Below are 13,741 nucleotides of genomic sequence, written 5' to 3'. Positions count from 1 at the left end.
CACAATTCTGTTTTATTTATTTTACTTCCTAGGAATTATTAATTAATAAGAAAGGGAATCAATGTTACATATTATTCCTATGAATGGTACTACACATCACTGACCTTTGTACTTAGATAAAGCATGTGGATACAAATGTCTCACTGACAACTCACTGGCTTATATTGTGCTCTACATCAATTGTCACAGCTTTTTGCAATTAGTGTTAGGAGAAAATATTCTGTGCCACAGCTGTTGATTGTAAGGACTGTCACTTAAAAAAACAAACAAACAAAAAGACTAGAATGATTCATGCTGTAGCAAAGTATTCAGGCACTTGCACTCAACTAGGTGCTCAATGTTTTTTTGCCTTAATAATTATTAGTTAGGCTAATTATTCTCAAGGTACCCAACCCCCTGAGTTGGAAGATAGTGACAGTGAGATGAAGCTTCCATAATCCAATTGGAAACTGTAACTGACCAGCATTCTTTGGTTCTGTGGGTCTGTTACATCATTAGAATGTTTATAAGTCTATGGGGCTGGATGAGATCTATCCAAGAATACCACAAGAGCTAGCAAAATTCTCACTAAGCTGTTTTCAGTAGTTAACCAGCAGTACTCTCTGGCTGGGGAGGTACTAGTGGAGTGGATGTTAGCAAACATGACTCCAGTGTACAAGAAGGGCTTGAAAAACGATTTAAGGAATTACAGCCCTTTCCACCTGACTTTGATACTAGATAAGATTATGGAGTGGATCATTATCAATTTCATCATATGACTCACACAGCCTGTAAGGTTTTATGAAAGGCAGATCCTACTTGACTTAACTTGGTCTTATTCTATTGAGTTTAATAATATGAGAGTTGTAGAGACTGTGAGTATTGTCTACCTGGATTTTAGTAAAGCGTTCAACACTGTTTCCTACAGCCTTCTTCTACAGCTTAAGCTATCCATAGATTAAGAATGTTTACAATTTGCTGGGTGAAAAACTGGCTGACTGTCCGGCCTTTAAGAGTAGCAGTGAATGCAGTTCAAGGTATATGGCTGCTTATCACATACATAATGCTAGAATGTCCCTATTCTTTTGAGATTATATCTTAAAAATGCTGTTTGTGCTTTTATTTCTGTTTTCTTGGAAACTTCAGTCTTGGAGGCAGTGCCAAAGACTGCTTCTGTTAGCTGAATGTATTATTTACTATTTGTTAAGAAATTCCATAGTTTGCTTGTAAGAACAAATACTGACAGAATCTTTACTAAAATTATTCTACTTGACTTGAAAATAGAATCCTAAATTCTTGTGGAAGTATGTGAAATGAAGCTGTTTGATTTCCAGCTCATTCTCAGCTGTCATTATTTTCACAAAACACATGGAGCACATAATAGTTCAGCTAAATATCAACCTTGTATTTGTTTATTTGCATAAAGAGTTGAAGTTAGATTTTTACAATTCCTTTTTTCCCCACTGTTTCCCTGACTTCAACCTTTTTCTAATAAGCATGATTTCTTTATCATGTGCTCACAGAAGTCTACCAGTCTCTTACACAAGCATCTTGGTGCCCTTCTTAACACTTTATGTGAGTGCTGAATAAGGGAACTTGAGACTCCTTTGTCTGGTATCGCGTGGAATCATTTCCACTAGGTAGCTGGAAAAAGCTAACATAACACCGCAGTGGAAATATCATTGATTATTTACATCTATTTGCCATTGCAAATATAAGATGAAGGGAAAGTGTCTTTCACTTGGCTTCTCTTTATTTCAAAAGATAATAGATAGTTTAAGGGTTAAATGTAAGTAGTATGGTTATTATATAAATGAAATGACTGCTTACACTGTACATTGCATAATCTGAGAGGGAACATTTTCTCTGGATATTGCACAAATAGGCCAAGGCATTGTACGCTGTGTGGAAGTAATGGAAATAAATTAATGGAATAGTTAGCAAAAGTGGTTATTCTAACAGATATATGTTAGTCAGAAGGAAAGAACCATAAAAGAACAGTGTTTCATCATACTCTCAGTGGAAAATCTCCCTCTGATGACCGATCTAAATTTTTCTCTCTTAGTTTAAAATTGTTCCTTCGTGTCCTCTTACTGGGTAGTGGCCATTAGAAGGCTGAGCTTGCGCAGGGCTTTCCCCTCAGTTAGCTGGAGCAGGGCACAGTATGAGGAGCAGCTGAGAGGGGCTGTCAAAGGCAGTTTCCGTGGAAGATGCATATTTGTTTCCTTGTGGGCAAGCTGTTTTTGCAGTATCTAGGAATATATTGATGAGTATGGCAGGACCTCAAGATTCTGAAGAATTTAACAGCTGGTTTTGATGCAGTTTCTCTAAACATCCTTTTTTGTTTGTTTGTTTTTCTTGTTTATTTCAATCTGTTTGTCTTTATCCTCTCAACTCCTGTTTTATTACTTTTTTCCTCAGAGCTGAGCTGGTAAATTGAAATTTCTGGGCCCACTGAATTCAGTGTTTACATGATATAACCGTGTCTGGAATGTCTGGACATTTTCCAATAATTTACAAAGTAATATGGGTGTCTTCTATAAACTGTAGTTGTGTATTTCAACTTTTATTCTTTGGTTTGTGTTTCCTTTGTTAAACACAAATGCTATTATAGGTATCTTAAAGGTATCAAATGAGGATAAACTTCTTGGAAACCCTGATGATACATCTTCTTCTCCTCTTTAGACTTGGTTTCTAGATCTGACAGGAAGTTTTCATCAAATAGTTTCTTGTTGGAAAGCTGAAGGATGATTTTTTTTCTTCTTCTATTTTTTTTATATATATATAATCTATGTATGTTATATTTGGAAAGCATTTCTCAAGAGTTTAGTTTTGACTAAAATTTTGACCAGCATTACTTCTGAAGGGAATTATCCAGACTGGAAAACCAAATTTCCAGTCTCTAGTTTACTGCAGCCATAGTTCTGGATTTCTGAATTCTCAGAACAGGACGCAGTACTCCAGATGTATCCTCAACAGGGTGGTACAGAGAAAAAGAACCTCCCTTGACTTGCTGACCATACTCTTTTTTAATGCACTCTGGAATACTATTGGCATGGGTGCCCAAGACTGTGGCTTGTCTGGGCCATACAGAATGAACAAGAATTATCTTGGGCCATGTACATCTCTCCAAAAGTAATGCCTCCTTTTTATTTCTGTGGAAACTACAACTGATACAAAGAGCAAAATAACACTATCTGATAGAGCAAATTCTCAGCTACAAAACATTATTTTTTCAACATAATCACCGCCATTAACTATGCATTTTCACCAGCAATGGATGTGAGTCTGCATCCTATTGCTCATAAAAATATGCATTAATGGAGGTGACCTGCAGTTGTCACTACTGAAACACACCACCCACTACTTCACTGTGCCCACAGTCCACTGTTTGGTCTCCATCAGCATTCAGCAAGTGCCATTGTATGCTGATGGGTGCTTTTTTTTTTTTTTTTTTTCCCCTCATGGAGGAATACGGTGATACTCCTTTTCTTCATAAACACTTCCATGTCAGACACCACTCTGTCAGACTGCCATCTGTCACTTTGCTGTCATCTGTAACACGGCATCAAAATATAACAGAAGGTGGGAAGGTTTAACCTTAATTCCATTCTACTACAACAGCTTTTGATATCATGTGCCAATATAATAAAAAGAAGGCATTATTTTTGGAGCAACATTCATAGAATCATAGAATCACAAGTTTGGAAAGGACTACAAGATCATCTAGTCCAACCATTCTCCCATTACCATTATTACCACAAGCTACCAAACCATATCTTACCCAGACACCTCTTGAACACTGCTAGGGACGGTGACTCCACCACCTTCCTGGGCAGGCCATTCCAGTGCCTGACCACTCTCTGAGAGAACAAGTTTTTCCTTCATAAAATATATTATATTATTTATTTATTATATTCTTTCCTTCATAAAATATATAATTAATGCATATAAGTAACAAAACTTATTCTGATCTTTAGTATTTTTATTTAAAAAAAAAAAGAAAAAGGAGCAAAAAAAAATGCAGTGAGTGGGATATGTGACCTTGTTTTGTTTTTGTGAAACAAAAATGTGTTATTCGCTACAAATTGATCTGGCCCTACACTGTGCCTTCCCTGTGCTCTGTTTGCAGCTCAGACAGTGTTAATAATACACCAATGTATGAGCGATGGTTGCATTCCTGGGGCCAGGCTGAGTTGCTTGGCTGGGCTGAGCCATGACAACAGTGGGGAGCTGATGGAGTGGCAAAGCAGCCAAGCCTCGTTGCCAGCTCAGTGAATGATGGGCCATACTTTGAAAAGTTTGCCATTGGCCTGCTTGGACACAATTGCTATGGCTTGCTTATGGTCAACCTGTTGTCCTCCAGAGCAGTTAGGTCCTTCTCTGCAGATCTTTCCAGCAGGACATCCTCTAACTTGTACCCTGCATGCGGTTATTCCTCTCCAGGTATACGGAGGGATAAACTCCCTGCCCAATACCTCAGCCTGTCCATTGTTAAATGGCAGCACAGCCTTCTGGTGTGTGTTATACCTCCTAGTTTTGTATAATCAGCAAACTTGCTGAGGGTGCATTCTATCCTGTCATCTAGGTCATTGATGAGGATGTTGAACAAGACTGGACCCATAGTGTCCCTTGGGGAACACTGCTAGCTACAGTCTGTGCCACTGATTACAATCCTCTAAGTTCCGCCAGTCAGACAATTGTCAAGCCACCTCACTGTCCACTCATCTGTCTCACACTTCCTAAGCTTATCAATGAGGATATTATGGGCTACTGTGTCAAAAGCCTTGCTGAAATCAAGGTAGAAATTATCTACTGCTTTCCCCTCAATGTTTCTATATTCCTCCCAAGTGTCCAGACCACTTTTCTACATTTCATAGACCTTCTTTTTCTGTTTAAGTTTTTTTTTTTTTCTTTTTTTCTTTCCATGAACTCTTTGCTCATTCATGCAAGTCTTGTACTACCTTTGCCTGACTTCTTAATCTTAGGAATGCACCTATCCTCCTCTTTCTCTTTTTCTCTTTTAATGTTGGTAATGTAAACTTGTGAAATCTGGTTCACTTCTTTTATCTGTTCCATGATGAATTCTAAAGTGAACTCAGCCTCTAGAAACATAAGAAATTAAGGACTGAGTTTCAGTACTTCTATCATCCTCAGAGAGTATAGACAAATGGACCACTTTCTGATTCACCAGTACAACTGATTTTTACAAGTCTGTAATGCATAGAATCCTAGAATGCTTTGAGTTGTAAAGGAGCTTTAAGATCATCTAGTTCCAAACCCCCTGCTATAGGCAAGGAACTTCCCACTAGATCAGATTGCTTTAAGCCCCATCCAGCCTGATCTTGAACACCTTCAGGGAGGGGGCATCAACAGCTTCTCTGGGCAATTTGTTCCAGTGTCTCTCCACCCTCAAAGAAAAGAATTTCTTCCTAATATCTTGTCTTAATTTACCCTCTTCCAGTTTAAAGCCATTTCCCCTCATCCTGTTGCTATACGCCCTGATGACAAATCCCTCCCAACTTTTCTGTAGGTCCCCTTCAGTTACTGGAAGGCTGCTATAATGTCTCCCCAGAGCCTTATCTTCTCAAGAGCCCCATCTCTCTCAGACTGTCACTGTAGGGGAGGTGCTCCAGCCCTCTGATAGTCTTTGTGGCCCTCCTCTGGACCCACAGCTCAATGTCCTTTTTGTGTTTGAGACTCCAGAATTGGACTCAGTACTCCCAGCAGGGTCTCTCAGGGGTAGAGAGGAAGAATTGCCTCCCTTGACCTGCGGGTCATGACTCTCTTGATGTAACCCAGGATATGGTTGTCAAAAAAATTCCCCATAAATGGACCACATATTCATACAAGTTATGTAATTGTTGAACTCCTTCTTTTGTTATTGTTCAGAAAAGGAGTTGGCATGAAATGTTTTCTGCTACAAATTTAAAATGGGAGAACTGGACAGCAAGAAAGCATAGCGTCTTTGGCAAATTTTATGGTATGACAAAACAAACATATCTCCGAAATGAAAAGTAATCTGTTCTGGCATTCATGGGGAGAAAAATGGCTGGCATGTCTTTACTTCTGTAGTTAAATTGTAAGATATTCAATGTAGCAGATCCCAAAAAGTGCTTTCTTTGCAACACAGAATAATCAGTATAGCAGGGCTACACTTCTGTGAAATAAAAAAAAAACAAAAATTCACAATATATGTCATATAAAAATAAGGCTGGTCCCCCTAATATCTCTACTAGGGAAAAATAAGAAACAGTTACTACATAGTGTAAAAATTATCACATTTGAATAATTGCTTTCACATCCAGGTTTCTAATATCAATGGACTCCAATATTTTTAATTAGTCTATGAATACTGCCTTGGTTAAAGATAACATTACAGTTATTGCTTAAATTTATTTTAGCACTGTAGAACTGCTAAGAACGGATGTACTATAATACTTGGCATAACTTTAATTTGTTTATTTGTAGAAGAATATTACCTTTCATTTGAAGTAGAACATTGATAGGAAAAAGTTAGTGTCTTAGAACAGTTTTACATACTTAAAAGTTACTTAATTTTTAATACTTTGTTTTTAGTTCCAATGCCCAATTTTCATAAAGTATTAAGAAAAATATTGAACTGTTGAATCATTCGTTATTTCTATTTTACAGCACACTATCTTTGGTGAGAAAATTCCACCTTCTTAAGCCACTAAGTTTCCATTTCCTTAATGAAATAAAGCAAAAGCTTCAGCTTCACTAATGCAAGCAATATTTACAGCGTTAAATTGTAGGATATTTTGCTTAAATCATGGCTGACATTTAGAGTTCCTAGCAAGTGGTTAGACTTCAAATTACATAACATTAGCTAGTATAAGTTGGAAATCCTGTCACATGCTGACCTCCCAGTTCTAGACACTGAACAAATTCAAACATATATTGTGCTCCTGCTCTGAAAAGCTAGTAGAAGTAAGGTAGATATAACAGGTATACATATGCCTTGAAAAGTGAGGAAATTCTATGATGAGATAATGACTTCAGGGCATTGTGAATTACTGAATTAGGTTAGGCATCTGTCTTGTTATAAACACATTGAAGACTTTTGGAAGACTGTTCATCTTGTCCATAACCATCCCTGCAAAATACAATTTTTCCATTTCTGACAGACTATTTCAAGCAAATAAAATTTCACGGTCTTTCAAAAAGGCTATAGTACTGTCTTTTTGACCATAATTTTGTCTGATTTGTCTTTTTTAGGGGGGAGGTTAAAAAAAAAAAAGATACTCATTTTTTATTTATCTGAGAACCACATGATTATAGTAATTCTCATATTTTACATTCTTTCATTCTAATGTTATCCAACAAATGCGATTAATTTTAGTAGCTATGAAATTCATTGTTTTAATAGAAAAGCACAGTATTTTCCCCATGCTTGCTGACTGTCGAAATATTTACAGTATCTGTGAACCACTGATTAAGATATGGTGTTAAAATTGTATCTATGTTATGTAGTAAACCTCTGTTTTTCAGCAAGGAACATGTAAATATCTGTTTATCTAGACAAAGAAAATGACATGCTGGGAAATTTTTTATTTGAAGGGGATGCCAGTTTGTAGTAACAATTTATGATGGTAGATGAATATTTTTTTACAGCCTATGTTGAAACACGCCACTTTCAGGGTTGTCATTTATCGTGGTGGCTAAATAGCTCCTAATCTTTTATTTTATTTATCCTGTGTACCATTCTAGAAGAAGGTGACATTATACTGTTGTATTGGCTCTTGGAGAATGGAAGTCATCTGATTATGTCTGTACTGTTTTTTGTTTTGTTTTGTTTTTGTTTGTTTTTTCTTTTGAGTTAAAACAAAACTTCCACAGCTTCATGTAGTTTGAACACTCTTGGACACTCAGCTATGAGCTCTGAGTAAGTCATGTTACATACTTGTGTGAAATGAAATAAATGACCTTCAATTAGTTCTGCATTTTAGAGTTAACTTCTGCAGGTTCACTTAAAAGGTCAACCACTAGACAAAAGAGCACCTAGACATCACTGAAAGACTACCTTGCCTATCAGGGGAAAAATAAATAAAATCAGGGAATCAAATCACTCAGTCCTTTTATAAATTAAATTTATGAATGAAGGCTTAGATCCTTGCAGGCATGTGACTGCACAGGAAGTAGGCAGAAAATTAACATTATGAAAATGCTAAAAATGCTGGCTAGTTTAGAATAATGGTGCCTATGACAGTTCTTGTTCTTCTGTGGTGGGAGTGGTAAGTGTTATCCAGGTAAACGATGTGAGCCTTACCATCAGCCACTGCTGGAAACATCACTTCCAGTGGACAGTTCAACCTCTGCATCTGTAACTAGTGCTGAGACTTAGAAGCAGCTTGACCTACTGCTGGTGCTATGGTCTGGTATTCAGGCAATCCAGCTGTAGCTTACCTTAATATATTATTTCAACTGCATTAACATGACTGAAAACTGATAGTTCAGGGGCCAGTTAACAATTCTACAACTATTCCTACCTCAAAGGTGTTCCTATCTGTTAGAAGGATTATTTGACAATTGGAAATAATATTAATAATATATATTGATATTCCTTGTGGGTCTGGAATAAACTATTTTAAGAACAGATCAAACTGTAAGTGCATTACTACTTATCCCTCACAACCTTCATACTGGTTTGCTTAATCTTCTGAATGACATAAATCACTGTTCAATCAGGATTAATGCAAAAATGACATATTTTTGGCATAATGAATTGTTCAAATGAAGTTTACTTTGTTTACTTTACTTTTAGAACAGGTAAAATAAAGAAATAATAGGTAACATATAAAAGCAGTATCAAATAATTCTGAGACTATATTTCTATAGAAATACAATGCTAATTAATGAAAAATTGAAATTGAAGGAAGTATGGATAAATTTTCAAAAACACCATTCAAGTCTGATGTCACATTTTAATAATGCTTGGTGGTCAAATATTGAGATAGTTGCTGAGACAATGCTTGCATGAAGGTTACTTTCTAAATATTTTTTACTTATTTCAGTGTTCGCTATGTGCATTTCATAGTGAAGTCTCATTTGAAGTTCAATATTTATTTTTCAGTTTTGATAGTTTTTTTTAACAGAATTATCTGATGATGGATGTGTTTTGAATCAATGAACATATTTAAAGCAACTTTTTAACGTCTATTTTGGGGTTTCAAGTTATCAGATAGCTTTAAAAAAACAAACAAATTAAACTACTTTAGCTGTCAGAAAAAAAAAAAAACTTATAAAATTACCTAAAAATTACTGCTTTAAAGAAAGCTGTTGAAAAAAAACCAATATTTTTTCATTAATTTTTTCCACAATGTTATCTAACATACTTTTTCCAGTTTGCCACCCACCCTGCACTCCTAAAGACTTTCATTTGCTCTATGAATAACCAAATGACACATTGACTTACATCATAACGTAAATGAAGGAGGAAAAAATATTTTTTTAAAAATATAACAGTGATGATAAGATTTTAAAGGTTTTTTTTCATGTGTGGTGACTGTATACAAAGGAGCTAGGATGAATTTCATTCTGTAAACTCAGTTGTTAGATAGAAGCACAATAAAATAATTGCCAACTACAATGCACAAATCCTTACTCAGCTGGCAGTTAATCTGGACTTTTGAAGTAAGCTGATGTTCAGCAATCTAATTTTTGTTTTCTGAATTTTTGTTTACTACTTATTTTCTATTTTAGCTCTAGGGAAGTTCCCCTTTACTTTATCCCCTCCTTTCTTTCATTAAATGTGCCAGAACAGGTAAAAAATTTGCTGTCATTGTCTACAATAGGACTGCCACTTAATATGGTGCTGTTTGTCAAGGTGATGCCATGCACGTCTCTCAGCATCCTGTGGGAGAGTATGTATCTAGGCTTCCTGAAAGAAAACAGTACTTAAACACTTCGTTTTTTTCAATCTGACCTCTTTTCCTGTTTTGTTAGCCCAGCTACAAAGATTCAAGTGCATTGATTTGCAACTGTAGTGGTGTCCATTTCAGCTGAGACTGTCCCTTGTAGCTGATGACTTTTCAATGTTTTGATGATTAAGTGCTTCTTACTTACAGTTACAGACCCTCATTTAATAGAGAGCATCTTATCTTCTTAATTGTATGCAATAGATACCATAAACTAGCTATTTGCCTTTTGCTGCTTTGTTCTTCTATTATGCTAGCCTACATACTAATAGGTATACATATACTTTTTATTTGGGTATAAGTGGGTTTAAGTTAGAATTTTTAAGATTGATGTTTTCTCCTTTCTTCCCATGCTATTTTTTTTTTTTTCTTTGCTCAAAGCATCACAACCAATTGGTCCTCCTTGTCCTCAGTAATTTATTTCTGTCAGTGACCTTGCCTTTATGTATTGATTATGTGCCACTGGGACAGTAAACTGCTGCCTACACTGAAAGATTTGGATGTACAGAGAAATGAATTCATATGAACTGGATGTAGACAGAGATTTTGAGAGTGAAAAAAATTATTAGCAGAGAATGATCTCAGTTTAATATTTGGAGGCTTTCTTTACAACTGATGGAGGGAAGAAACACAGGCCCACAGACTGACATTTTGAAACCCATGGGTTTCCTCTCCCTTTCTCCATTCTTCCTCTCACATCTAGGAAAGCACCTCAGTTAGTTCTATGTTATGAGCCACCTCAGTTACTGTTCAGAGGGCTGTGGAGCCTCTATGAGCTGGGGCAGGCCTTTCCATTCCTCTCTGCATTCTTTGCTCTCCATAAGCAAGAAAAAGTTGATCTCATGCAGGCAGCAGGTCTAGAACTGCTCTGCTTAGGTCCTAGAAACTAAATCTCATACTTGGCCATTTTCTTTTAATCAGTGTTTCCTACACCTGCATTCACTTTTTACCACCCTCTTCCCCCAAGTCTTTGGTGTCTGAAAGAGTAAGGCTGGCTTTGTCATGAGGTGATTGCTGCTGCTCACACCATTACTTCAGGTAACACCATGCAGCCCCTGCTTGCCCCAGAAGGTGGGAATCATTCACCCTGGGCAGCAAGGCAACCAATAAACCCAGAATAGGTCTAGACCCCACATATCCTGCACCATGTCATTTTGTAACAATGGCGAAACCCAAATTTCTTGGACTATGCCCTTCCTCAGAATTTTCCTTTTCTGTTTTTAAGTCAAACTTTCCCTGTAGTCATGTTGGGCTATACACACTTGATTTCAGCATATCGGGCATCCTTGATGCATCTAGAGCCTAGATCAAAGACTGTCGGAGAAAATAAAGTGGTGTTGTTATCAATGACAGGAAAGATGTAACTCACAGAGGCCTTAGCAAAGCCGTTGCAAATATTTCATTTATCTAGTTATCTTGTTCAGGTGACAACAAACAAGTAAAAAATGTCCAATATTGTAAATTCATGATCTGTAAGGATGGATTCATTTAAGAGTACAGTTAGTTTGGATAAATTTTGAGTGTCTTCATTTGTACCGTAGGAATTAAATTCTGTACAATTATTTTGGATTGATCTGGGTTTCTCCCTTAACATTATTATGACCCAGGAGCTTTGATTTAAAAGATAAAACAAGGTATCACAGATCACTTATCACACTGACTGAAGGTAAGTGAGCAGGTATTCTAGACCCAGTTAGACCTAGCATCATGCTGATACTGAAGAGAACCATTAGACTTTGTTCTACGGGGTTTTTTGTTTGCTTGTTTTCGTTTTCTCATCAGGTCTAAAAAAAAAAAAAAAAAACCTCACCATAAAAAAAAAAAGGACATCATACGATTACCCTTTTCCAACATGTTCAGAAGTATAGTCTGAAATTTAGACTGAAATTTAAATTGTGAGAAGGTTTTACCCTGTGCAACTTCATCCGGATGCCTAAAAAAGACAGAACTGTGTAATGCTTAGGTATCTCTGCAGTGATCAAGTCTAACAAACAAGGTCTATTGCAAACACTGCAGAAACTAGTCCTTTTCTATGTGCATTTTCTTACATGGTCCTTTGGAGATCTGACCAAACACACTGTACTAATAAGCACTTTATTGTAGCAATAGTAAAAACAATGGAGGCCTCAAATGGGGTGCAGTTGCTTGTGTTCTTAATGAAAGGGAAATCTTGCTGCTAAGGACTGTACTGAGAATAACAGCACTGCTGGCTATGTTGTCAATCATACTAATCTTATGTTTGAGTAATCATTACTGGAATACATTTCACTTCTTCTGCCCTTTTATCTCTTGGCTTTATTTTCTGGAGAAAGAGTAAATGAATGTGATAGTGATAATGAAAGCACTTTTTCCTTACTAATTTTAAATCACACTGAGAAGGAGACAGAATAGACCAAAAACTGCTAAAGATGCTAATTGTTAACTGTTGCCACCAGTTCGGTCTTAATGTGTAGATAAGGAAAGCTGTTTCTCTTCTGTCTTTGTGAAGAAGAGGGTTGTGATAGGAGCATCTGATCTGATATTTAGCATTTGAATAGCAGATAAGTGCATTTGGGTAAAAACTTGTATGAAGCAGTAAAGAAGCCAAGTCATATAATAAATGGTGTCCCTTTTAGTTGATTTCTGTGGACGTTAATATCCTCTGTGGACCTAGAAGAGGGTGACCTTCACTGCAGTCCCTTGAGTGCCTGGTTGTGCCTCTACAGCTAAACCTTTACAGAAGACCTGGAAGATAAGTACTAGCTGTACAAAAGTCTGTGCTAGCAGGAGCCCAACAAGCCTAAATATACTGTTTTGGAGTTGGAGATTTGATGGGAACTGCTGAGAGTCATAGCCTGAACCTCTGATTGATCACCTGAGGCAAGCAATGAGTCAGCCACAGGAACACAGGTGAAGGTAATTCACTTGTGCTGCTGGAAGGGGTGGAGCCTGGCTCCACCTCTCCTAGACCCATTTAAGATCTGGTTATCAGTGGGGAAGGATCTCTTCTGGAGATCCATTCTGCAGGAGTTTGGTAAGTGAGCTCAGGATACGGGTAAGCTTTCTCTCTATTCTCTTTGTTGTTATAATTTGCTTTGCCTAACTCTCTTGTTTATTTTGTAATTATAACATTTTAATATTCATTGGTTATACAGAGAGAGTGTGTTTTTTTTTTTTTTTTTTTTTTTTTTTTTTTTTTTTTTTCTTTCAAGTTCCTAGGGAAAGAGCTCCCAGCTCTTCTTTGTTAGGCCTGGTACTCCATATAGTATGGGAGCTAAGCAAAGAAAGTGAAGTGTATCTACAAGGAGCTTCATGCTCCTCTGTGAGCTACAGGAACTAGTTTCTACGTTTGTATCATGGTTTTATGATTTTTGGTTATAGGTATTCCACATCATGATACCATGTGCACTGGGAGTTAAAGTGTTAATGCTCCAGTTCCGAGCACCTGTCCAGAAGAGGAGAACTACACACCCCAGGGGGCTTTCTGGTTCAAAGAGGAGATATAACCCCTGGCAAGGTCACCTGATGCAGTCTTCTTCATCTTCCTGCTGCTCAACCAAACTGCACATCTCACCTCAGTATTATGGTGAGACCATCCACATTTCAGACACTCTATCTCATTATATTTGATTTATTAGCTTCAATTCTAATTATATTGTATTATAATGTGTTATCTTGCATTCCAATACTATATTTAGTAAATCAGTTTGTTTCTCCTCAGATCATTGCAAATGTTCTTTAATTATTTTGGGGTCTCCTGTTTCCCTTTTCCTGAGACGTGGATTTTGCGAAATCTCTCCACCCTGTTAGTCACGGAACCGGGCTGAACCAGCCCGTAAATCGTT

At 36.9% G+C, this 13,741-nt stretch overlaps 1 long non-coding RNA gene across 1 annotated transcript in view; it reads left to right on the top strand.

The window, feature by feature from the left end:
* The window catches only part of LOC146544627 (uncharacterized), an 82,594-nt gene extending 69,097 nt beyond the window's left edge, over positions 1-13,497 (top strand). Inside the window, exon 3 of the long non-coding RNA XR_014882339.1 lies at positions 13,278-13,497. This is a non-coding gene — a long non-coding RNA (uncharacterized LOC146544627). The remainder of the gene's footprint in view (positions 1-13,277) is intronic.
* The last annotated feature ends 244 nt before the right edge of the window (positions 13,498-13,741 follow it).

The sequence above is a fragment of the Meleagris gallopavo genome, chromosome 3, assembly GCF_905368555.1.
Source record: "Meleagris gallopavo chromosome 3, MGAL_WU_HG_1.1, whole genome shotgun sequence".
In the NCBI taxonomy this organism is placed as follows: domain Eukaryota; kingdom Metazoa; phylum Chordata; class Aves; order Galliformes; family Phasianidae; genus Meleagris; species Meleagris gallopavo.
The sequence above is the reverse complement of the archived record's forward strand: the minus strand, read 5'-3'. Positions and strand labels throughout refer to the sequence as shown.